The 24,249-nt window shown below is 39.4% G+C and overlaps 1 protein-coding gene across 2 annotated transcripts in view; it reads right to left on the bottom strand.

Annotated features, from left to right (window-relative positions):
- lrrc3b (leucine rich repeat containing 3B) overlaps positions 1-18,482 on the bottom strand; it is a 33,001-nt gene extending 14,519 nt beyond the window's left edge. Inside the window, exons 1-2 of one of the 2 annotated variants that reach the window (XM_051955826.1) lie at positions 18,293-18,482; positions 16,906-16,969 (exon numbers count right to left, since the gene is read on the bottom strand). The gene's annotated coding sequence lies outside the window, so the exon portion shown is untranslated. The remainder of the gene's footprint in view (positions 1-16,905; positions 16,970-18,292) is intronic. The other variant, XM_022191900.2, reaches the window with a different exon arrangement.
- Positions 18,483-24,249: the final 5,767 nt, after the last annotated feature.

Genomic DNA, 24,249 nt, shown 5'->3' with positions numbered 1-24,249 from the left:
AACAAACCTGTTTTTGTATGAAAACAGGCTTTGTGTTCAATCTATTAAACCTGCATGGTGCTTATGGGAGGTTTGACACACATCCTCACTATTACAGGTCATTAAATCCCCTTACAAATTACCTCACTGCTACCGCTTTGATCATCACAAAGAGTCAGAGTGCAGTGGGAACAAAAATTGTCAGTGGATGCACATAAAATTAATGGAATAGCTGAAAACTGCTCCAACACAATTCAGGCATGATAGTAAAGGTTGTAATGCTTCGATTCCGTTTCACACGTTCAAGGTTTTTGTTTTTTCTTTTTTAACTGCCATTTGTAATGTTCCTATTCAGTGTCATTACTCAAACTCACAACTGTCACTGTAACATGTCACATAGCCTTTGCCAATTCCCTGTACTGCATCACGGCATATCATAATAATTGCCCTTAGAATCAAATACTCTTTTGTAAATTTGATTCTTAGTGGCAAACAATGCCACTAGATTCAGACTGTCTTTTCATTATTTCACCTAGGAGTTCCAATCACTTGGCTAGGGATGCTAGTGTTTAGCAAAGTTGGTTAAATATCTAGTAGTGAGCCTGTCAGTAGTTGGATCAATCACTGGTCTGACCTTGGGGGTGCAAATTCTGAAAGATTTTCTTAATAATCAGCAGTGCATCAAATCAATAACATACATTGATTTCAGAGGACATTGTTCCATAAATGTCAGGTGATATGTCATTGTAGATTTAACCCTTTAAGCTTCAGTCAATTCCAGCCGTTTTCAGTACAAAAAAAATCGCTAATATTCTATTTTTAAATAAAAAAAATTACGAAAAATACAGGGAATATTGGACGCACATCGTGAGGTGCATTTCCTTGAAAACGACCGATTCGTGGATTTTATATCGACTTCAGGACATGTTTTGGACAAAATAGTTTACTGGCTTGTGTTGTCTGGATGTAAAAGGTTGGATTATGGCCGTTTTTTGTGGAATCTTTTTTTCTGTGTGTAATAATGAACCCGGAAATGTGAGTCGCGCTGTGTGCGTTGAAGCCGTGTATAGAGAACGGATGGATGAATATTTGTTTTTGTCGGACAAATGTGTTTTTCTCACCCGCTGTGGTAATCACATCTGAAAGTGGTTTATACCGGCGGATTCATGAGAATCTAAGCTTTCCATCGGCGTATAGTGTTTGTATAATCGGGTTTGCAGCCGTCGGACATTCTTGAAATTCCTATGCAAATTAGTAGGTGTACCGCCGGCGGTACACCTACGACGCACTGAAGCGTAAAGGGTTAAGCGGGGTGACCCTTCACCCAGCTTAAATATTTACATTATGGAGCGAAAGAACACTTTCCAGGCAGACTTCAGCTCATTTTAAAAGCATGTAAGCTGGCTGGTACTCATTAGCCGTCACAGAAGACGTTGTCATGGTGTCCTATTCCTTTTTTTTTTTTTTGTCCTGTCCGGCAACAGAGCAGGCAGAATGGGGATCTGGCTGCTGCATTGTGCCATACAAGTTTGCTTTTCCAAGGGGAGTTTATAAGTATAAGACTCCCCTTGATACTGTACAGTAATTTATTTAGTTTGAATACTTGTTGATTAGTTAAATATACATAGGTTTGCCGGACCTGACAGGGGAAAGGCAGAAAGAAAGAAACAAGGAGAAAGGAAAAAAAAACAAGGGGGGATAGTGAAGAGAAGAGGAAGGGTGCAAGAATACAATTATCTTTCAATTGAAACCGACACAACAGACAACAAGCTAGTACACCTTAACATAGACACACCGGAACACATCCTACGGGTTTTGTTAGGAAACACAGTTAGTAATTATTCAGATCATCTATGTGAGGCAAACAAACTGAGGAAACATGTCTTTTGATATTCTGGCACCAGGACAAACTTAACATCCCACAAGACAACATGGTTGCTATGTCCACATGCAGAGTACGGTGCAATTGTGACTATGATCATGCAACTATGACCTCTGACCTCCGTGAAGGCCAGAAGCGGGCCCGAGAGCCCACAGGACCCAGGCGAGCCAGCAGCAATCCCAGAGCAGAGATCCGAGCCACCAAACCACGAGGACGACCACGGATCGGCCCGGAAGGGGGCAGAGGGAGAACCCGGCCAGGACCTCCAGCGCCTAGCGGGGCCGGGCCTCAGGCGACCAAGACCGGCAGCCGCCGACCCCGCCAGGGGCCCGAGGCCCAGGGCGGACCCAGCACAGGACCCCGGGCCCCAGGCACCCAAGAGGCAACCCCCGCCCCCCCAGGCAGAGGGTCAACACCACCAGGGGAACCAGCCACCCCAGACGGCCACCCGGCATGGGCCGGCGCAGGACCCACCGCAGCCAAGGATCCAGGGCACCCCCCCCACCCCCACCCCTATCCCCCCCACCCCCACCCCCTCCCTATCCCTATCCCCCACCCCACCCCCTACACCCCCCTGATTTCTCCATCAAAAGCAATGTGATGGTTTGGCTGCATTGGAAACAGGTAAATCTCATCTTCTGCCAACACAGTAACCATAGAATTTTAATTTATAATGCTGCTGTCAGCATGTTAACATGCTCACAATAACATTAATACTAATGCTGCTGCTGATGTTTAGCTGGTATAATGACTAGCATTTTCAGGATAACGGTTATTAGCTGTCTACACAATGTAGTGTAGCGTAATTCTCCAGATACTGAGCCATCCATCGAAGTATTAGAATGAAATTTTGGTGCTACTTGAAAAGTCATGGGATTACGAAAGAAGTTTCATTTTATCCATATGGACAACAAGGATATCTGAACCAAATTTCATGTCAATCCAATCCAATCATTCAAGTCATCTCATGCAAAACCACCCATTAGGCTCATGAAGAAAAAAATCTAGGGATTGCCAAAGGCATTACGATTCCTCTTCTGTACAAAAGGTCATGACAATCCATGGAACAGTTGTTGAGATATTTCAGTCTGGATCAGAGTGATGGATTGATAGACACTGGCACCAAATAAAACCACACAGCCAGCGTGACTAAAAAATATCTTGCTGTCAAATACATTTGGAGCCCTTAGTTTGAAGGATCTTTCAGATGACATGAATATGCTTCTGTGTGAAGTCTAGCTCTGGCTGACATGTTTCTTCATCACTATGAACACACATATGCTCCAGTTTATTTAGACTCAGTAACACGTACACCACCCTGCTGGCAGAAATACTCACTAGGGCACCAAATGCGTATTAATCCACGGCTGAAAATAGTCCCCAGCAAGAGTTTAAGTAATATTTGTTACAGTGCCCAGCTGTTTTAGGAAATTAGTGACGCTTTTGAAAAATGAAACACTCAATTTATGACAGGGCACTGTCTTATAGAGGGACTACTAGTAAATATCTTGTTTTAATACTTCTAGTTCATGTTGTGTACATATGGTGTATAAAACTAAGTTGTGTCAAAATGTATGACTGCATTGTCAATTACCACAAAGTAACTGACAGAAAAAAATCTAGGGCCAAGCACTACTCCAGCACTGAAGCACTGCTTGGTCTCTGAGCAAATAATGAAGCTGCCAAGTGTAGTTTACAGTGTGCTGTGTACTTAATAGGAAAATGGAAGTGACTGCAGCAGGTGGGAGTGGGTACTATGAGGCATGGGATGTTGGTCAGTAGGGGCCCAACCGAGTTGTTTTGCCCTGCGGTTATGCAGCAACTCAGAACAGGTTCCCAGCAACCGCCGGGGAGGCCCACTGTGTGTGCTGTGTGCAGCAGGGAACAACACAGCAACCAAAAAGAGATAAAGAAGAGGTTATATACAAGGCCAGTGAGTAGCAGAAACTCTGAAGATCCCCAGTAATTCTCCTGGGTGTAACTGTCTCCTACTGCTTTAAACTAAATGGAAGATCTGTATATATGTTATTTTGTCAGGTGTTTGGTCAGCAGGAAATGTATTACATTTAAATGTTCTAGGGCAACAACAAACACCACGAGGTTTAACACTCTTGTTGCTTGTTACATCCCTTTTCTCTGCAGCGACTCTTTGTAAATAATATTTCAGTTTCTGGCCTCAGCAAAACAACATAATAAATAATGAAAGGTAGTCAGACCAACTAATACATTTTGAAAAATGGCCATTCAATAGAGGCATGATATTAAACATAACACCTGCACTACTGTTCAAAAGTTTAGGGTCACCCATACAACTTCATGTTTTCCATCAGAACTCAGACTTTTATTCATGAGCTAACATAACTGCACAAGAGTTTTCTAATCATCAGTTAGTCTTTCAACACCATTAGCTAACACAATGTAGCATTAGAACACAGGAGTGATGGTTGCTGGAAATGCTCCTCTGTAGCCCTATGGAGATATTCCATTAAAAATCAGCCATTTCCAACTACAATAATCATTTACCACATTAACAATGCCTAGACTGCATTTCTGATTCATTTGTTATTTTCACTGAAAAAAATGCCTTTCTTTCAAAAATAAGGACATTTCTGAGTGACCTCAAACTTTTGAACAGTAGTGTGCGTGTATTCAAAGACCGAGAATGTGGACCACGCCCAGGATGTTGTTGTGGAGCCTGAGCTCTTCTCTTCTTTACTGTGCTTATTCCACCACATGTGCATGCGGGATGCCACTTGAATAGTTTACAATCAGACAGGTGCTGTATACTAGGCATTTGAGTTCTCATCTCTTTCTTGAAATTCCTTTGACCTAATGCTAGGTTTAGTGCATTTTAGGTTTTGGTGTTGCTACATCAAAACTCCCTCAGCCTTAACAAAAAAGAAAGAAAGAAAAATAACATACAAAGTTCTGCATGTCCAACACTGGTAAAAGATTTGTCTGCAAATTCAATCAGTTAATGTCCCAATATGCATTAATTTGAAACAGATTTTTAAAATTTAATATTTAATTGCTGTCAGAGAGTACCCTTTGGGTATTTTTTGTAAATTTCACTGAGTCTATGTTTGCCCAACTCAAAAAGGCTTTTAGCAGCAGCTACAGAGGAGTTCACCCAGTTAACCTGAATGCTCCGATAATCAAATTAGTATTAACAAACTCTGTTACTTGACAATTATATAGACCACCTCACCTCTTCCTTCATGTTTCACTGATTATGCAGAGAGGTTGTGTACACGAGAGCCAAAAAAAAACCAATCCAGCCACAATCACAAGCCCATGTGTGCATTATAAAGTACACCGAATGGTCCTTATGAGTTGTTGTTCTCTCAAGTAACATTACCTTCACTTGACCTGTCTCTCTGCTTTTACACATAGTGGGACCAGTGGATGGACTGGGTTCCCCTGTTGATGCCCCAGAGTGGACCCATTTGTGGAAAAGACCAGAGCAGAACAGCCACGAGTACAAAAGAAGCAGAGGAAAGCTGGAAAAGATAAATCTCACGCTAAGCTGAAATAATATGAGTTTGCATTAATCAGGTATGTCACATAAATAAAACATTTTCTTTTTGCTTCTTTTTTTTTTTTGGTGTTGTGGGAACTGAATGTGGAGGGCCAACAGTTTCAATGGGAGGGATTCACATGCACTACCATGCACACAAGCTGGACCAGTTGGCAAAACATAGAACAGAGAATGAATCTCGGATTACAACACTCACAGAGGAACCAAGACTTTTTCTTCTCTGAGGACAGCATCACTTAATTATATCTTTACATAACAGATGTTATGTTCATGCCATCTTATGGTCAAAATCTTGCATAATGCACCTTTAAAACACAAGAAGTTCTGACGTGTAAAATGAAAAATGGTAAATTCTGCTGTATTTCTAGGTAAGCAGTCAAACAGAAGCACCTTGGCAGCAGTGACCATGTTAACTCCTTTGTACAAAGGTCAGATGTCAGTTGTATCCTTCCACAGATGAAACACAGTTGGATTTCATCATCTCTTGAGAAAATTTCTTTAAATTAATTTGACAGCATAGTGTCCAATAGAACATTCCAACAAATCAACTCCACCCTAACCAAGCAGATATAACAGAGCATGTTTGGGAGATCCTCTGGTTTGCATCTTTGAAATATTACTTGAAGGTCACACAACACCAAGAAGAACTGACCATCATAGACTTCCCTCACAGTCAACTTACATAAACCCCACTGAGAACTTTGTACTCCACTGTATTGTATGGACATTACAATTTTAACCACCCTGCTATGGAATAGGAGAGACACAGTTAAAATTTCAAAACCCAGCATGGTGTGAAGGAGTATGACCTCAACAACCTCTGCTTCCTCTGTTCTATCACTTTGCATTTCATATTAGTCATTAAAAATACTGGGCCGTTCCAGATGTAAGAGAGCCTTCACAATTCTTTTCCTCCATTAGAGGCACACAACCTTCTGAACTACAGTCTTGTCTCATCTGATCTCCAGGCTGCAGAGGCTCAGATTACTGCCGTGTTTAAAAGTAATCCCTGTCTCACAATCTGAACTCATTCATTTAAGGCTAAAATTGAATAAAACAGAGTTCCCAGTGGGTATCTTTCACATACAGATTCCTCCAATGCCCTTAAATTGAATGTTTTTGGAAAGACACAAAGAAATTGTTGTTCTCACATAGAATTTCTTGTTCAAGATTCCAGTTTGCACAACTGAGATATCTCCTGTGTCAGGGCAGGGGTTGTTGACAAACGCCCCTTCAATAGTTCAGTGTTTCTTAAGAGCATCTCAAGGATTCTTGGCCTGGGTTATGAAACCTCCCTTTATTATTCATTGCTTGTGTACCAGTCAATTAAGTTGCCTAATGATTCAAGGCTGTATTGGGAAAAGGGATAAAATGCCCCACAGAGAAAGAGCAATGCTTCTGAGACTAATTAAAAAAGCTTACCCAGGGATGTCAGAACTAGATTCAGTTCGTCAGATTTTTATAGTTTTTTCCAGGTTCTATGTAGATAGTCTATACTGTTGGGATTCTAAAGCATACAGTCTAGGAGTGTTGCTTGTGTTAGATCTACTCTCAGATGTGCATCGCTTTGGATAAAAGTGTCTGCTGAATGAAATTGTAGAGTGTTTTGGCAGTAGATTAAGGATTGCCCTAAAGCAACTACAAACATGCATATCTGTAATAAAGACTTTCCATTGGATGATTCAGTGATTTGATTTTTCAAAATAAGCCCAGTAAATCTGGGATAAATCTGGCTGGTCTAAGTTACGTACATGTTAAATGAGTTTGCACAATGCTGGATCCTGTCTAAAGCCAAGCGTATTTATAGTTGTTCTAAATGGCCACACTCAAAGATGAAGAGGTAAACTTTCCACTGCAGAGTCTTGCTTCTAAAAATTACATTTCTATACAACTAAACTGTAACAGCAAATATGTTTGGAAGGAAATGTAACTGCTACTAGATTACATTTTCCATTAGCACAAGCTGCAAACCAAGCTCATCAGTAAGATGTTAAGTTTGATATTGACTTGCAATGAATACATCAAAGTGCTTTTGTTCTCTAAATAGATTCACATCAAGACAGTAGTAGAAGGGAGTGAACCTCAGGCTCTGGTGTAGAATCAGATCACTGGAACCGTTTGGCTAAAATTTTAGAACTTTGCTACCTTGAGTCAAGACAGTCCCCTGATTGCCTACAATACATTTTAAGTCTATGGCTTGAGCTCTGTAGCACCACCAATGGATTCAAGTTTGGGTTGTAATTAAGCTTGTAAATTTTGGTCTACACTACCAGTCAAAAGTTTGGACACACCTTCTCATTTAACATTTTTTCTTCATTATCACGACTGTTTACATTGTACATTCTCACTGAAGGCATTAAAACTATGAATGAAGACATATGAAATGATGTAGTAGCCTAAACAAACAGTGTGAAATATGTCGAAACATCTTTTATATTATAAATTCTTCAAACAGGCATGATTTGCTTTGATGAATGTTTTGCACACTCTTGGCATTCTCTCGAGGAGTCCTTTTCTTACACTTTTCAACTAAATGGAAACAGATCAGAATCACATCAATCATCACAAGTGTAAAAAAGTTATCATATGGAATTTTGATTTTTGAAAGTATTTGTCAGTTGCAACCAATCAATGTTGTTGTTGTGGTCAAACAGACAGTAAAGTCATGTCTCAGCAATGCTTTGGTTTATTAGCAAAACTACACATGGTACATTGGATAAGGGAAAACATTTTGTGGAAGCATAAAGTGCTTTGTTGGCAAATTTTAGATTACTGCCTGTTACCAGCTGATTTTGCCACAGATTACTAATGTCATACTAAGACCTATAACAGCCTTATCATGCTCATAATTTATGAATAAACTCTCCTATACAATTTTACATTCATCAAGTTATCTCAGGGGCTGCACAGTGGCGTAAGTGGTTAGCACTTTCACCTTGCAGCTAGAAGAACTCCCGTTTGCGTCCCGGCCATCCTGGGATCTTTCTGCATGGAGTTTACATGTTCTCCCTGTGCAGCGTGGGGTTTTCTCTGGGTATTCTGGCTTCCTCCCACAGTCCAAATATGCTGAGGTTAATTGGTAGCTCTAAATTGTTCATAGTTGTGAATGTGAGTGTGCTTGTTTGTCTCTATGCGTGGCCTGTGATAGACTGGTGACCTGTCTAGGGACTATAGGAAAAGGAAGGGAGGAATTAAAAAGAAGACAAAAATGTCAGTGGAAAATGGAGTGAAGATATGATTACATGAAGAAGAAAAGTAACACTGGTTGCTTGGCAACAGTGGAAGGAGAAAGTTAGCGGAGGCAGGAAGTATCGAGAAATATGACTACCAGCTTTCAAGCAAGTGAGTAGTCTATGAAAAACATGGTGCAGTCAGTGGTCCATAACACTGCAGTTGAAGAAAAGTTGAAAAAGTTTAAGTAAAGTAACAGCAGCACAGTGCATGAAAAGAAACACAGACAGGGGAAGAAACCTGACACCTGTGGCTGCAGAAACAGGATTGCTTCATCACTGTAGCTGGTATGTCAGCCTGGCTTTGTGGTGAATACAGTCTAAATGAGCTGCTCTTTAGCCATTTGAATGAGAATATTTTCTGGCTGGTGGTAACAAGATATTTCTAAATCGTTTAGGCGACATCACCAGAAATGGCCTCTTTTACATGTGCAACGATACGTTAACTAGCCATGTGTTTGATGTATCTGATGATAATTAACCACGTCGAGTTGTTGTTAGTAGCTGGTTGTGAAGTTATCTTGGTCAGTTCAGGTAACTGAATTTGCGTATGGACCCTCCAGAGATGTGCATTCCTCTGTGGCTGGAAAAGCTACGCAGCCATCAGAGCCAAGTTAAACTGATTCCAATAGTTAGTAAAAATGTCTTATTAGCACCGATTATTGATTGACCTCTAGTATCACTAATAGTTAGATTTTTTTTCTTTTCAAATTAAGCCACTGAAAGCTGGATTTCAGATGCTGTTTGCATATAGTGGAGCCTTAACCACTGCTTCAACTGCATTTTAAAAATGGTATTGTACAGGGTGTCCCTAAAGTCTGGATACATAGACAAAAAAACATATTTTCACAAATTAAAATTTTGAACATTTTATTAAATCTAATATATCTTTAAATATTGAACTTATATATATTACATAATTAATCAAATACATAATTAAAAATAGCCATATTTAATCTGTGGAGGCAAAAAAATGATAGTTAATGAGATTTCCTGTGTGTCCAGACTCAGGGACACCCTGAATAGGTATATAAGTAGTTTTTACAGTAAAACAAAGTGTATATTGGGGCTGAATGATTGCTTTGAATAGTAAACTGCAATGGCTGCAATATAGGACCTATGATAAGCAGCACATGTGGCATCCGGTATAAAATGTTGTATCAATGATTTACGAATTCATGCCGTCCTCCTTGTGTGACGGTCCTGACATGGTATCTCAAGTGTTGACACTCTATTCTCTGTTATAAATTTATTACACCACAAATATTAACGTGAAGCCTGACTTTATAAAATATCCTAAATCAAACTGCAATCTGTGAGAAAGTATTCCTTTCAGAGAGGGTGGTATTATCTATGTACTGCTTGCAGAATCTTGTTAGAAAACACATTGTGTATTTTTAACTAGATAGGTTTCCCCATTTACTTCAGCACAGACATCCAGTTGGAAGGCAGCATCAAGGGGCCATTTGAGCAACTGCACCTCAGTGGAATATAAAACTTTATGCTTAGTCAAAACCTAGCAGCTGCTTTTCCAGTATTACAAGATTCAGACAATCACATAATGATAGTTATATATTAAAGCTTTGCTTGCCAATTGAATGAAATTATGAAATATCTGGGAAGTTGCAGAAGATCAACAAAACCTCTCAGTTGCTCTCCCGATGACACCTGTGCAGGTCTCCTGAGGTGTGCTAGTCTGTAGCTAGACCCCCACTAGTGGTCACTTCAGTTTGAATCCGAGCAGTGTTAGCAGGTACAGGCACTCTCTGTTGACAGACACTCAGATCCTGGTCTGTGCTAGTGTTTAACCCTTTAAGCTTCAGTCAATTCCAGCCGTTTTCAGTACAAAAAATCGCTAATATTCTATTTTTAAATAAAAAAAAATACGAAAAATACGGGGAATATTGGACGGGCATCGCGAGGTGCATTTCCTTGAAAACGACCGATTCGGGGATTTTATACCGACTTCAGGACATGTTTTGGACAAAAGAGTTTACTGGCTTGTGTCATCTGGATGTAAAAGGTTGGATTATGGCCGTTTTTTGTGGAATCTTTTTTTTGTGTGTAATAATAAAGGTTGATGCTAGAGGCTCATTAATATTTATGTTAAGGGAAAGTAGGTAGTCAGCTAACACGTATGCAATTCATTTTCTGACAGCACGTCTCTCAGCTTCTGTTCAGTTAATGTATTTTTAATCAGTTACACTGTGAGGCAGTTAATTGATGAACTTGTAATCATTAAGATCCCTAATCTGTATCAAGATTAGATCATTTTCTTGTACCCTATTAATTTCTATTTATGACTGTAAATTTATTTACTCGTTTTTCATTTGGGATGTTAACCATACCAATTATTCTCTTTACAATGATCGATATTTATCAATTGAAATAACATTTTTGGATAATTTTTTTACCTATACTGGTAATTAAATACATCAAACTGGTTAAATAGATTCAGTGTATACAAGCTGCGTGTACATGGACTAACACCTCAGCCTATTGAAAATTCAATAAGGCTGATAATATTCAAGTGTCTGTTGGTTACAGTTTATTCTGAATGCAACATAGCAAAAAACCCGAAAATATTTAGGTCGACACGACTGAAACAATACCATAACACAGACAGACAGGAGCTGAGCTGAATCACTGCATCAAATTCAGTCAGCCATTGAGATGATGTCACTATAAATCCTCAATCACACACCATGCACAGATATGAATGTTCAAAGAGCACTAGTGGACAGAATTGATTCATACGCAGCATTCGCCCTTCATTCTGCCACAGGGTAACGGCTGTCTAACAGAGCTCTGCTTTCAAAGGAGGCAAATTCGAGGAAATAGGGCTGTTACCACCTGCCTCAAAATTGCTTGCAATCAAATGTTTGTTCTTTTCCTGTGAGGGGAGGAGTTGGCAATCAACGAAGCATTAGCCTGCTGGTGAGAAGCTCTTAACTGTCTCTGCTGTTCTTTCAGCTGCAGTGATTACAAATCGAGGCTGGTCTGAGACGCTGCAACCTCCACGTGCACGGAGCAAGCTGCCTGCACTGCTATGGCAGGTTAGATCCTGAAAGGTCAGCTCACCTCTCCTGTGACAGTGAGGGATTACATGCTAACAGGCTAAAATAACAGGAAATATGTCCCCCACTGGGAGCAGTGTTTCCTGAAGGGATGCTAATACACAGTGTCTAGTGGCAGTGAAGGTAATGTCCTAAGATTAATAGTAGGGCCGGTAATGAGTTCAGATTAATCACCTATCTCATAAAAACTCAGTTTATCACCTTTCTTTTGTATTTAAAGTTGACTTCTCTTGGCTACTGGCATATATGCGAAAACTGCTGCTATGTGCATTTTCACCTAAAGAACACACTGAGAGTTTATCATTAAAGTCATGTAGGCCATCATGTGGTCAAACTGAATGCACACAATCAATTACCCATTGACTGGTGAATGTGTATAAGATTTTAAGGAAATTTGCCGCATTGATAGACCATAAATAATAATATTGTTATCATTTAAACCACTCACAAAATACAAATTTTCCACATAATATATTGCTGGCATTGCTATAGTCACAAGTGGCTGTGTTTAACCATCCATTATTATCTACATACATATACACTTAATCCTCATTAGAGGGGGCTGGAGTCTATCCCAGCTGAATTAGGGTGAAGGGATCGGACATCCAGGTCGCCAATCCATCACATGGCTACATAGAGACAAACAGATCACACTTACATTCACATCTACGGACAATTTAGAATCAACAGTTAACCTCAGCATGTTTTGGACTGTGGCAGGACGCCGGAGAAACCCACGCATGCACAGGGAGAAACATGCAAACTCCATGCAGAAAGATCCCGGATGGCCGAAATGCAAAACTTCTAGCTGCAAGGCTTAAGTGCTAACCACCAAGCCACTGTGCAGCCCTTGTGTTTAACCAGCACTTTTTAAACATTGTGTCATACCATAAACAAGCTACTATATTTTTGGATCCAGGCAGATCACACAACAGCTTTGCAGCATGATTGACACTGACAGATTAAAACTAGTAGTAAGAAGGAGGCTAATCTGCTGCATGTTGAGAACAGAAAACTCAGTATTTTGATCGAGTGAAGGCCCAAGGTGGACCATTCACAGCAGCTGAGCATGTTGATGAGTACCTGCAAAATACAGCAGATCACCTAAAGACAAAGACCAAGAGAATGAGAGATGAGTGACATATCCAGTCTTTAGGATGTTAAACACTGAAGGACGATGTTTACTCCTGAAACAGTTTAATGACAACCTTAAGGTTCTATGATGCAGGACCAGGACAGGTTTTCAGTGACACTGAGAGACTTTTGTTTGCCATGGAGCAACTCCTCTTACATTAGTCTTGGCTGAATGAGTGTAGCCTTTCGTGTGCCAGACATACAAGGGTGTATATTGAACGTTCTCCGGAAAATAGCGATTTTGAACAAAGTTGTGCTACTCATAAAATTCCAGTAACCGCAAGAAGCAAAATCACACAGAAAAATGAAGCTAGGATATCTACTTTTTCTACAATAAAGATTGATTTTAACTCATTACCAAGTGTTTTACCTCCCAAAGGCATTTGGAGCCTCCACCTGTTATTACAGTCAAGTTTTTGGACGGATCCGATCCACAATGAAAGACTTTTTTCCACTGCAGAAACTTGCAGGTTACACTTTGCACAATCTCTGACCACAGGACTGTTCCTGTAGAAGCTTTTCAGGGACATTTTCAATGGAGAAAAATAGTACTTTTGGGCACTCTTCTGCACTCTCGCTGTGCTCTTCTAGAAGCAGTTTTCGCTTTTCAAACATCACCATCTCTAACGTAATATTTGTCATACCGGCGATCACAACAAACAACAGCACACCAGCTACCTCAGGTGTCTCCATTGTTTTGCGTGCTCAGAAACTGATGTCGTGTTTAAAGCTGTCACAAAATGATTCCATCTCGCTAGGAGTCTGGTGGGTCCTACATCACAATGAAAATGGAAAAAGCAGAAAGGGCCGATTAGGAGCCTCCACCTCACACCTGCCCTGAGTTCCTGCAGTGAAAAGACACTTAATGTCAGAGCAGCTTGTCCTGCTTCCGTCAAGTAGCAAAAAAAAAAAAAGCAGCAGCTCTTAAAAAAAAAAAAAAATCGGTCCCAGTAAACAGAATAACTATGGATATAATCCTCGTGAAAATAAAAAACGGAAATGTAATTATCAAAATGTGGATCTGGCATGATGGGGATATGGCACCCTCATGGAGTAGGTTATAAATGACCTCACCCAGAGAAGCGGCCAGTGGTGGTCAAATGTGGCATAATCAGTGAATTCCATGGTCCCATTAAAGCATTTTAGCCTCATTAAAATCCTCCAGCTGCATCGTTTAACCTATTGTAGCAGGCTGTTAAGAGCACAGAGCCACATCCTGCAGCTGGTGGGGAAATGCGAGCAAGTATTACTAACAAGTAGATGGCTTTTAAAGGCACATTAGACAGAGTATGCTGATGCATTTATAACTGGAGCTGATTACAACCACTGATTGCTGCCAATATTTTAACTTCACTATAGTAATTTTCACATAGGAATAAAATTTAAAAGTGACAAGCATCATTGCAGAACAGAAGTTTAGGTTACTAAAGTTAGAAACCTAAAAATGAAGCATATTGTTTGGAGTAATTTTAGTGCATTTGCACTCATTATACTTAGATTCATTATATATAGATTTAATACTTTTTACGGCCAGTGGAAATTAATGAATACAATATCAGTGCTAGTATCAGTTTACGATATTAGACATTATATTGGATTTTGACAGATATGCAACTATTTTCCAACTCATTTCACCTGCTTACTGCTACAAATATATGCACACAATTTTTCCACCTGACTGCAGAAAGCATTAAGTTTCTTCTCTAATGGAATTAACTTCTTCTATGCCTGATCCTACTGAGATGTGCAGACAAAACATACAAAGCTTCTCAAACGTGCACATTCACTGGCAAAATAAGAAAAGCACATGTAGCACCTACCAGTTTTATTTCTATGCAGCATTTTCAAACAAAACTATAAACGTCAAAGGTGTTATCCACCTGGAGATGTCAATTTGGTTGGATGCAGATGTTTCATTTCAAGGCATTTATTGGTCAATGCAGATGATTATTCCAGTACAATCATGCAATATGTTAGAAACATTTATGTTTAGACACTGTCTTCATGTGACAATACATTCAAATAGCACATGTATCGGGGTATCTTTGTATTATATGGCTTCGCCTAACCAAACAACTGTAGTCCGAAGAAGCTGGTTATTAAGCTGGTAAGTCAACCCAGAACTTCTGAACCTGGATTTGAGATGTGAAAGAGGTGGAGCTTGCAACAGATGACCAATCACAGACATGGACACATCGACTGGCACCAGAGTAATGAAATGCAAGCTATAATATTACAGAACAGACTAAAAGCAACACAACAAGGGTAAGGGATAGATGAGAAACACACCTTGTATCATCCTTGTATCATTTCCAACTGATAAGTCCTGACAAATCTGCAACGATCGAAATATAGTAGGATCTCAATCATGTGATCATCAGCGGGCAGCTGATGTCGTGTTCACTTGTAGTTGTAGTTACAGTGACGCCGTGCTGATATCTCGCAATGATACAGAATCTTTAACAAATCTCTGGATCCAGACTATAAGCTGCATCACTGTCAAAATCTAATCACTTGGTCATTGTGTCAATTTTGACCTTCCCTGAAATTTCATTCAAATCCGTTAATGCAGTTTTGAGTAATGTTGCTAACAGACAGACAGACGGAAAGTCATATGCCGATCGTCACATAACTTGGAGGAGTAATAAAAAATACATAAAAGTTGTGGCAGTGCATCAACAACAGGGTTCCACCAAACCAAACTCAGTCATACTAAAGCTGCTGACTCACATTATATCGCACAATGTTCAATGTCTTTATATATTTTAACAGTAAAGATTCATCTTCTCATTTGTCATTTTTACACCTTGCAAAGTCATCCTGGGGGTCGGATTGGACTCTCTGGTGGGCCGGCTTTGGCCCGTGGTCCTTATGTTTGACACCTCTGTACAAATTCAAATCAGTGCTTTATGCTAGTGTAGCACCATCCTCACATGCTGATTCCAAAAAAGACGATCTGACTTCACATATTAAGTAGATATATTTATATGTATACAGCATATGTGTATAGTATAATGTATTTCAAATGTATAAGTTTACTTTACATCTTACATACATAGACCTCAACTAGTTCAAGCCAGATGTGGATCCCAGGTCGAAGCAATCGGTCACATCAACATGCAGCCACACAACAAATCGACTTCACACCCACTGCTGAGGAACAATCAAATTCCCTGCAGGAGGGACCACATGAATATAGCGATAGCGGATCCTGCAGACTGCTGTACATGCTGTCTTTTGTCTCCATTTAGGCCAAGTGTGCATGTGGGCTTAAATCAGCAAATCAATAAGACAGTAAAAAAAGAACAGACCAAGTATTTTTCACCAGTTTCTTTGGAGCAACACTCAGAGCGATAAAAACATATTGTTCTCACCAAGAAATGTATGGAGATTTGACACAAAGAACCGTGAAGAACAGGCAGAATCGGTTCCTGGAAATTTGGGCAAAGTTTGAGAAGCATTTTATGATAAGAACTTTACAAAAACATCTCAAACCAGTCATTCCCTGCAACTGATAAACATTAATCTGGATACCAATGAACATAAACAATGAAGACCATGAGGCTCTCCTTATTACCAATTCTATGTTGAACTGCTTCATAAAAATGCGTCACATGTTGGCAGGCGAATAAATAAAAACAACTGATTCATTTTCTACAGTCCAACTGAAAAGTTATCATTCTTCAACTCACTGTTTGTTGGACTAAATGATATCTGAACAGTTCTGTATTTAAATGTTCTCATAAGCAAAAGCAGTCGTTGTTTATTGTAGAATAAAATTGACACTAGGGCTGCACAATATGTTGTTTCAGCATCGACGCTGTGATATGTGCAGGTGCAGCCGTCACATGGCAGGGAATGTGATGTGAAATAACTCAAATGAACTCAAACACATCATCACAGTTTTTTTCTGTTTGATACATCAACAACTTGCACAGTTCTCATTCTAGTCTGATAGAACATCTTTTCCTCTGATTTAACGGTTCTTGGACACTTTCTAGAAGACACAGTGTTGGCATGCAGTATCCACATGTTCACAGCAAAATTCAACATCCATCTCCTCACCCTCAAAGCCCTTCTTCACCGTCATGGTTTGTCATTTTCGTTGCAGATGCCCTCCAGTACAAAACTGTGAAGAAAATGGAGTCCTCCCAGTCATCTGATGAAAGTTCTTGTATTTTTTCATATTGCAGAATAAATAGATCTCAGAATGTCATTTTAATTGATCCCCATCATACAATACCAAGGCTCATAGGAAAAAACAGTCTATTCCTGAAAGTTACAACTCTGGTCTGAATAGCATACACATGTGGATAAAGCTTAGAATAGATAGTTTAATAGAGTTTATGTCATGGCTCTCTATGCAAATGAGACAGGACTCCATCAGGGTGGAGGGGTTTTCCTCGTCCGTAGGGAGTCTGGTTGCTGCCCTGATAGTCTGAATGAATTTCCCAGATGTAACCTGACTGGGATGTACCTGCAGTCTGACAGGATGCACCTAGAATCCCCAGAGCACCCAGCTGTTGCCTCACATGTGGAAAACCTCTGCATGAAAACAACTGTTTAACTGCTGTATGCATTTGATGCATTGAACGCTGAGCTATTACATGACAGACAAGCCTCTGAAAACACTGATCTAGACAAACAGTAGCAGACGACACAACAGTTAGCTATCAGGTCTTCCAGTCCAGTAGCCTACACCTAATTATGTTTGAACTGTGGACGCAATGAAACGACAGGGACGTCACGCAAAACTCTATTAATAATTGAGTAATTTAACATGCTCGGCTATACGGGCAAACGACAGCTGTTCTTATTGTGAAATAAATAACTTGCTAGGAATCTACTAGAAATATGCTATAATTCGGCACACAACAAACGAACCCAGCAGTAGTTATTTCAAAAATATTCTAACTTTTGTGAATGGTTCACACCAGCCGATACCGCCCTGCGAGCTGCGTTTTGCTGCGAAAAGATCGCAAGGAATTGCGGATGAAACAGGAACAAAGTTGGAGTAATACAATAAGGAAATATTTTTTTGCGGCTTTCTTATAAGCCGAATTAAGGCATGACTTCTCTTCTCTTGAATGTCATCTTCACATACATTTAGGGGCCGTGGTATTTCGATAATCACCAAATAAATTTGAAACTCTATTTTTTAAAATGGCGTCTGGCACGACGTTCCCTGTGAAAACATCACGCATCAGCCTACCTGAACTGCCGACAGCAAATCAAAGCTTTGCAGAGTGCAATTGTTAAATGAGGCAAATTACAAGATACAAGTATATGTTCAAAACCAGCCATTATCAACGCTATTAATCAAATGCATCAAAGCTGTTGTTCCCTGCAAACATGAATGAAAGCAGCGACCGTGGCAGAGGACAGACAGCTCAAAATAATACAGGCAGGCAGACAGACAGACAGGAGCAACAGGCGACACAAGTCTCCTCACCTGCAGACAGTCAGATGCAGTGGAGTGAAGCTGTCCTCAACACATGAAGCAGATCAGACAGAGACAGCAGCCTCCTGCTCCACTGTCCGCTCACTGTGTACAAGTCGCAGTGTGAATTCGCATCTTTTACCTTTCAGTCTGAAACCCTGCACAGGAGTGAATGGGAGGAAGGGAGGGGTTCTCTGTGTGAAGGCACCGATCACACTCAGCCACACTTCCAGACTCAGCTTTCAGTATAAAACGATTCTTCCATCTCAAATCATTCAAGTTGGACAGAAGAAAAGCAAATATTTTGGGGTGTTTCTATAGAGTGTCCACATTAAAGAGCTGATTAAACCATAAATTAAAACCATATTACATTTCCAGAGAAATGTTTCCATCTATTTTCCATTCATTGTTTTCTAATTGTCAGGGTGTTTTTGCATTGTCTTCCCAAACATCCCACAGCAATGGTAGTTCCTCCTAGGGATTCCCAATCTGTTCCCAGTGCCACAATAAATAGGCTGTAATAAAATAAATCAAACTAGAAAAGCACTCAGAGAGTGCAGACCTCCACCAAGGATAGAGAGGAAAACAGGAAACCCATGCAGTAAAGGATCATGAGCTGGAATCAAACCTGCATCTCTGACACAGTTCTGTTTACAAATTACCTTCTTAACCAGCTGAACTATCTGGACACCTTGTTCCAATTTGTTGGACGACATACTAACCAATGATGTTTTTGTCATATTTTGGACCACATACTAAAACATACTAAAAAATTCAAAGTGATCCAGAATCCAGGATCCTTTCCGGATTGCCAAGGAGCGGGAGGTGGAGATGGTGGTGATATCTGGTAGTGGAACCCCAATGATTCTACCAGCTGTTTTTATGACTAACTGCATGACTGCCTGCTCTGCCTTCATGTAGTTGCTGAGCCAGACAGCCACACAGTAAATCACCAGCAGTTTCTGTGATACGTAGCTTCTCTCTCCTCTACTTCCTCAGGTTGTAGAGGTTAAGCTAGGCATTGACTGATGCGGTGTTGGTACTGGGTCTTCTTCATGAGCTGACCCAAAAATTTCCATTGTAAGGTGCCCAGTAGGTGTCCTAACAGCCACCTGAACCATCTGCTGAACTTCCTGCAAATGTCTAAGGTAAGGCTAAGTGCACTTTCAGGTAGAACATGGTTTGCGCATAATTCGTCCACATTTCAGTGCTCTGCTCAGAGAGAGTTGTGGAGCACAGAGAGGACTACGCTGCCTCATAATTCGACGACTGAATATTAGGATATTCAGGTCCCGTCCTGTAATGTTATTTTCTGTCTACTGAGCCTGTGCCATTTGGAGGGAAGTGAAATACAGCGTATCTTGTCACTGGACGTAGTCTGCACCGTTCAAACATAAAAAATGTTACCTTACTAAAGGTATTTGTTTCAAAAGCTTTATGTTGTGAAAAATTGAGATTTGAAAATTTGTATTTCTGTTGCCTTAACTTGTCATTTTGTAAAGATGTTATTTATTTTTGCTATTTTTTATTTTATTATTTGGAACTACCAGAATTTGCACATTATTTTACATTTTTGTCTGTCTGATCACATCATTTCTAAAAAAAAAAAATTGGACATTAAAATCAAACAGCTACTCAGTTCTTTCAGTACTTGAGTGGCCTTTTCACCAAATACTTTTTTACTCTTACTTGAGTAATTTTTTGGATGACTGATTTTTACTTCTACTTGAGTAATAATATTTTGAAGTAACATTACTCTTACTTGAGTAAAATTTTTGGCTACTCTACCCACCTCTGGTTACAAGTGAGGTCCAAAAAAATGGAGTACATACCGAATAACAAGTAGACAACTGAAATTGAAGAGCAGCTTTAGAATAAAACAGCCATCTGAACAAAAGACTGAAAACCAAAACCATGACAATGAATAAGTTAGAGTGTTCCAGGTTAGTATAGACATTAGCTATGCATCTAGGGCTTAAATCTGTGGCATTAAATAGATGCAATAACAACAAGAAATGCACTCAGAGAGGGTAGTACTCCACCAAGGCTGCTCAGTCGTGGTATGATTTCCAACAGACAAGTCCCGATTACTCTGCAGCAGTGGATTTGTAGTAGGATCACGTTCATGTGATCATCAGCAGGCAGCTGATGTTGCGTTCACTTGTTGTCATAGTTACAGTGACACTGTGCCGCTATCTTGCATACTACAGAAATCTTTAACAAATCCGTGGATCCAGACTATAAGCTGCATCACTGTCAAAATCTAATCAGGTGGTCCTCATGTTATTCTGACCTTCCCTGAAAATTTAATTCAAATCCTTTTGTGCATTTTTGACTAATGTTGCACACGGACAGACAGACGGAAGGACAAACATACGCTGATCGTCACATAACTCCCTCATGTTCCTTGGCGGAGTACTGATCATTTTAAAAAAGACAAATGAAGAAGACTACTGTATTATGATTGCCAGTTCTGAGAAATAGAATGAGTTCCTGTATCATGTTTTACACTTTTGATTCCTTAATGTTTCCCTTGAAAAACAACTTAAAAATGAAGACAGAGGTCTGTATTACCTGCCAACATGAGAACCAACTGGAACATTAAGCAGAAAAATGATAGGGAGTGAAACATTAGGCATTTAAAAGGGGGAAAGGAGGCGAGGATATAAAACAGTCCAATGAAATGAAATGCAGCAGATTAACTTGATTGTAAGTTTTGCCTTTGAGAGAATTTATTTTGCTTTCAGTTTATTTTGATTTACTCTTTTTTTCCCTTTTGCCTACTGCTGTTTAAATGTCAGGAGATTTTGTTCAGTTATTATTACAGAGATTTAATTTAATTCATTTAGCTACTCATATTAACTGACTGCTTTAGTCATTTATATTACTTTTAACCTTTCCACAATGTCCACTTAGCTATCTTTCAGCTGTTTATCCACTCAATGTTGCTTTTAGACAACTAGTTTAATAGGTTACTTTAGCTTTTAGCCATTTCATCTGTCTATTACTTTCAGTCCTTTATTACAAATATTTTATAGCTGACTACTTCAACTGAAAAAGACAAGCAGTATTTTAAGTTTGGAAGTACAGACCAGTGTGATCCGTGCTGTAGTTATGTCTGTGTTCTGATGATCTGCTTTTACTTTGATAAGAGAACCCTGAGGAATTCAGGCAGCGTTGTGGTGAACTATTGCAGCTTGATGCAGCTGATATGTTTATGTAGAGAGCAGAAGATCTGAATGGAAACTCCTCATTTGGCAGATAGGTAATAGGTCTTGCATATGTGTGTGTGTGTGTGTGTGTGTGTGTGTTCATGACAATGAATTTCCAAAGAAAAATGATTCAGTTTATTATTATCAGCATCATCATTGTCATTGGATCTGTATTTCGTTATCATCGTTGTTTTATCATACTTGAAAGGATCATTTACCTCTGGAATTTTGCTGATAATTACTGGATGTTCAGTATTATTTCAGTTAAACAGTGACAAGACAAAGGGTGGGACAAAATTGTTATGTGAAACTGGAATTGTCTTTGAAAAGCATCACACATGTTGGAACCCTTGGTGTTACACCGGACACTGACCATCAAACACTATTTATCATTCAAGAAATATTGCAGATGGATGGCAATCTTTATCAAAAGAGGATGCTGGAAAAGTTACTCTTTATGAAATTCTAATCAGCTAGACTAATGTAATGCACCGCTCACAGAAATATTCAAAAAATATCTCATCGACAGCTGCTGCTCCAGATTGCAGCTACCACAGTTTGAATAAGGAAATGTGACCACGTAGCACCTGTTCTCCGCTCTTTACGGCCATTTCTAGTAAATTTTAGAGTTGATTTTACAATTTTAATGCTTGCTTTTAGGACTCTACATGCTCAGTTACAGTACAATGGCTTTAATGCTACCATATCTTAAAATTACACTGAAAATGTTCCTTATTAAATGCACCTTTCAGCTTATTTCAGCAGTCTAGTTTGCTGATCTTGATCATTATTTTATTATTTGTTTTTTCATTTGCTTCAGCTTGAATTCTTTTTATATTTTATTGCCAAGTTTTTGGCCTTCACTAATAATCTATCTTTTCTCTTTTTGATTGCGTTTGATTCATATGTATTATTCATTTTCACAGGCTGTTTTGCAAATTTTAATAAGTCTATTACATTATTGTTTTTTTTTAAAATCTCTCTTTGGTCGCTGATTAAACTGATAAAATTTCATCTCTGTGTATCAAAGTTACATATGAAGATTTTTTTTTCCAGTGGAAATAATCATTCACACCTCATGCCTTAGATGTAACTCTACACTGTTGGTTCTTGTAAAATGTATTTATTTACTTTTATTTAACCAGGAAGTCCCATTAAAATTAGAGATCTCTTTTACGGAGGAGACCCAGCAAATGTAGCAGCCATACAAAATTCAAAAATTGTATAAAACAGATACATAACAAACAATAAAACAGACTGACAGCTATTCAAGGACAGTGACCTCTCAGTGGTCACTGAACTCCCTGCTTCTCTCTCCACCTACCCCTCTCCATTTACAGCTGCTCAAGCACACCAGCTGCAACTCTAGTTAACCCTCCTGTCATCCTGCGGGTCAAATTGACCCGTTTTAAAGTTTTAAAAATGTGGAAAAATATATATATATATATATTTATACAGTGAAAGCTTCCACATTTTCAAATTTTTTTTTAGGAAATTTTTGAACATTGTTTTGTGGAAAAAATACATTTAAAAAAATGTTTAAGAACATTCCAAAAAAAAATCAACTAAAATCCAGTGAATTTCACTGTCAAATTTTTTTTTTTTAATTTAAAAAGATAAAACTTTTGAGGGAAACTTTTCAGGAATTTTCTTCCTGAAGATTTTGCAAATTTTTTATAAATTTGGGGAATTTTTTTCTGCATTTTTGGACTTTTTTCAGACAAGGCAACAACATTTTTTGGTAAGGACAACACGAGGATTAAACACTGTAAGACTGCTATGTAACACAACGACAAGTCGTGATTTAGTAAGTAAGTAATTCAGTCATAGACGTCCACAATAAACAGATCCCACCCTACAAGTTGACAGGATTTGTTCTTTAGATTTGTTACGTGACAAACCCTGGAAGTCTGAATCCTTGTTTTGACTGCAGTTTCAAGGTGGAAATTCTCAGCCATTGTGCTGACTTCCTTCTGATGTGCCTTCCAGCATATAACAACCCCTATATGGACATGTTACCAAGATAAACAGGCTGATTTTCACTGGAGGTGACCTTTGACTCACATGTACACTGATCAGGCAAAACATTATGACCACTTGCCTAATGTTGTGTTGGTGCTCTTTCTGCTGCTAAAACTCCTCTGGCCCAGTGAGGCATGGGACAAAGGACCTCTGGGAGACCACAGGGTGGGACCTACATAGATCAGGCTTATCCTGGCACTTCCCACAGATGCTCAATGAGATTTGAATCTGATCAGTGTGGAACCCAAGTGAACACCTTAGCTCTGTCGTGTTCCCCGGGCCACTCCTGAGCAATATTTGCAGTGTGTTGGTGGATTGTCCTGCTGAGGGTGGCAACTGGCATCAAGGACTGCTGTTGCCATGGAGGGTTGGGAGGGTTGGGAGGGTTGGGGGGTTGGGGGGGGCTTGACCTACAGTGTTTAGGTGGATGGTACATGTCGAACATCCACATGAATATCAGGACTTAAGGTTTCCCAACAGAACGTTTCCCAGCATTTTAACAAGATGATCAATGTTATTCACTTCATCCGTCAGTGGTCATGATGTTGTGGCTGATCGGTGTATGTGTTTGTTTTTGGGTTTTTACGTACACAACCATTTAAAAGTTTGGGGTCACCCAGACAATTTCATGTGTTCCATGAAAACTCACACTTTTATTCATATGCTAACATAATTGTTATGTACGCCACTTTTAAAAAAGAGCAGCCTCGAGAAGTTACAAATGAATAGCTACAG

This window comes from Acanthochromis polyacanthus, chromosome 11 (assembly GCF_021347895.1).
Source record: "Acanthochromis polyacanthus isolate Apoly-LR-REF ecotype Palm Island chromosome 11, KAUST_Apoly_ChrSc, whole genome shotgun sequence".
NCBI lineage: Eukaryota > Metazoa > Chordata > Actinopteri > Pomacentridae > Acanthochromis > Acanthochromis polyacanthus.
This window is presented reverse-complemented; position numbering and strand designations above follow the sequence as displayed.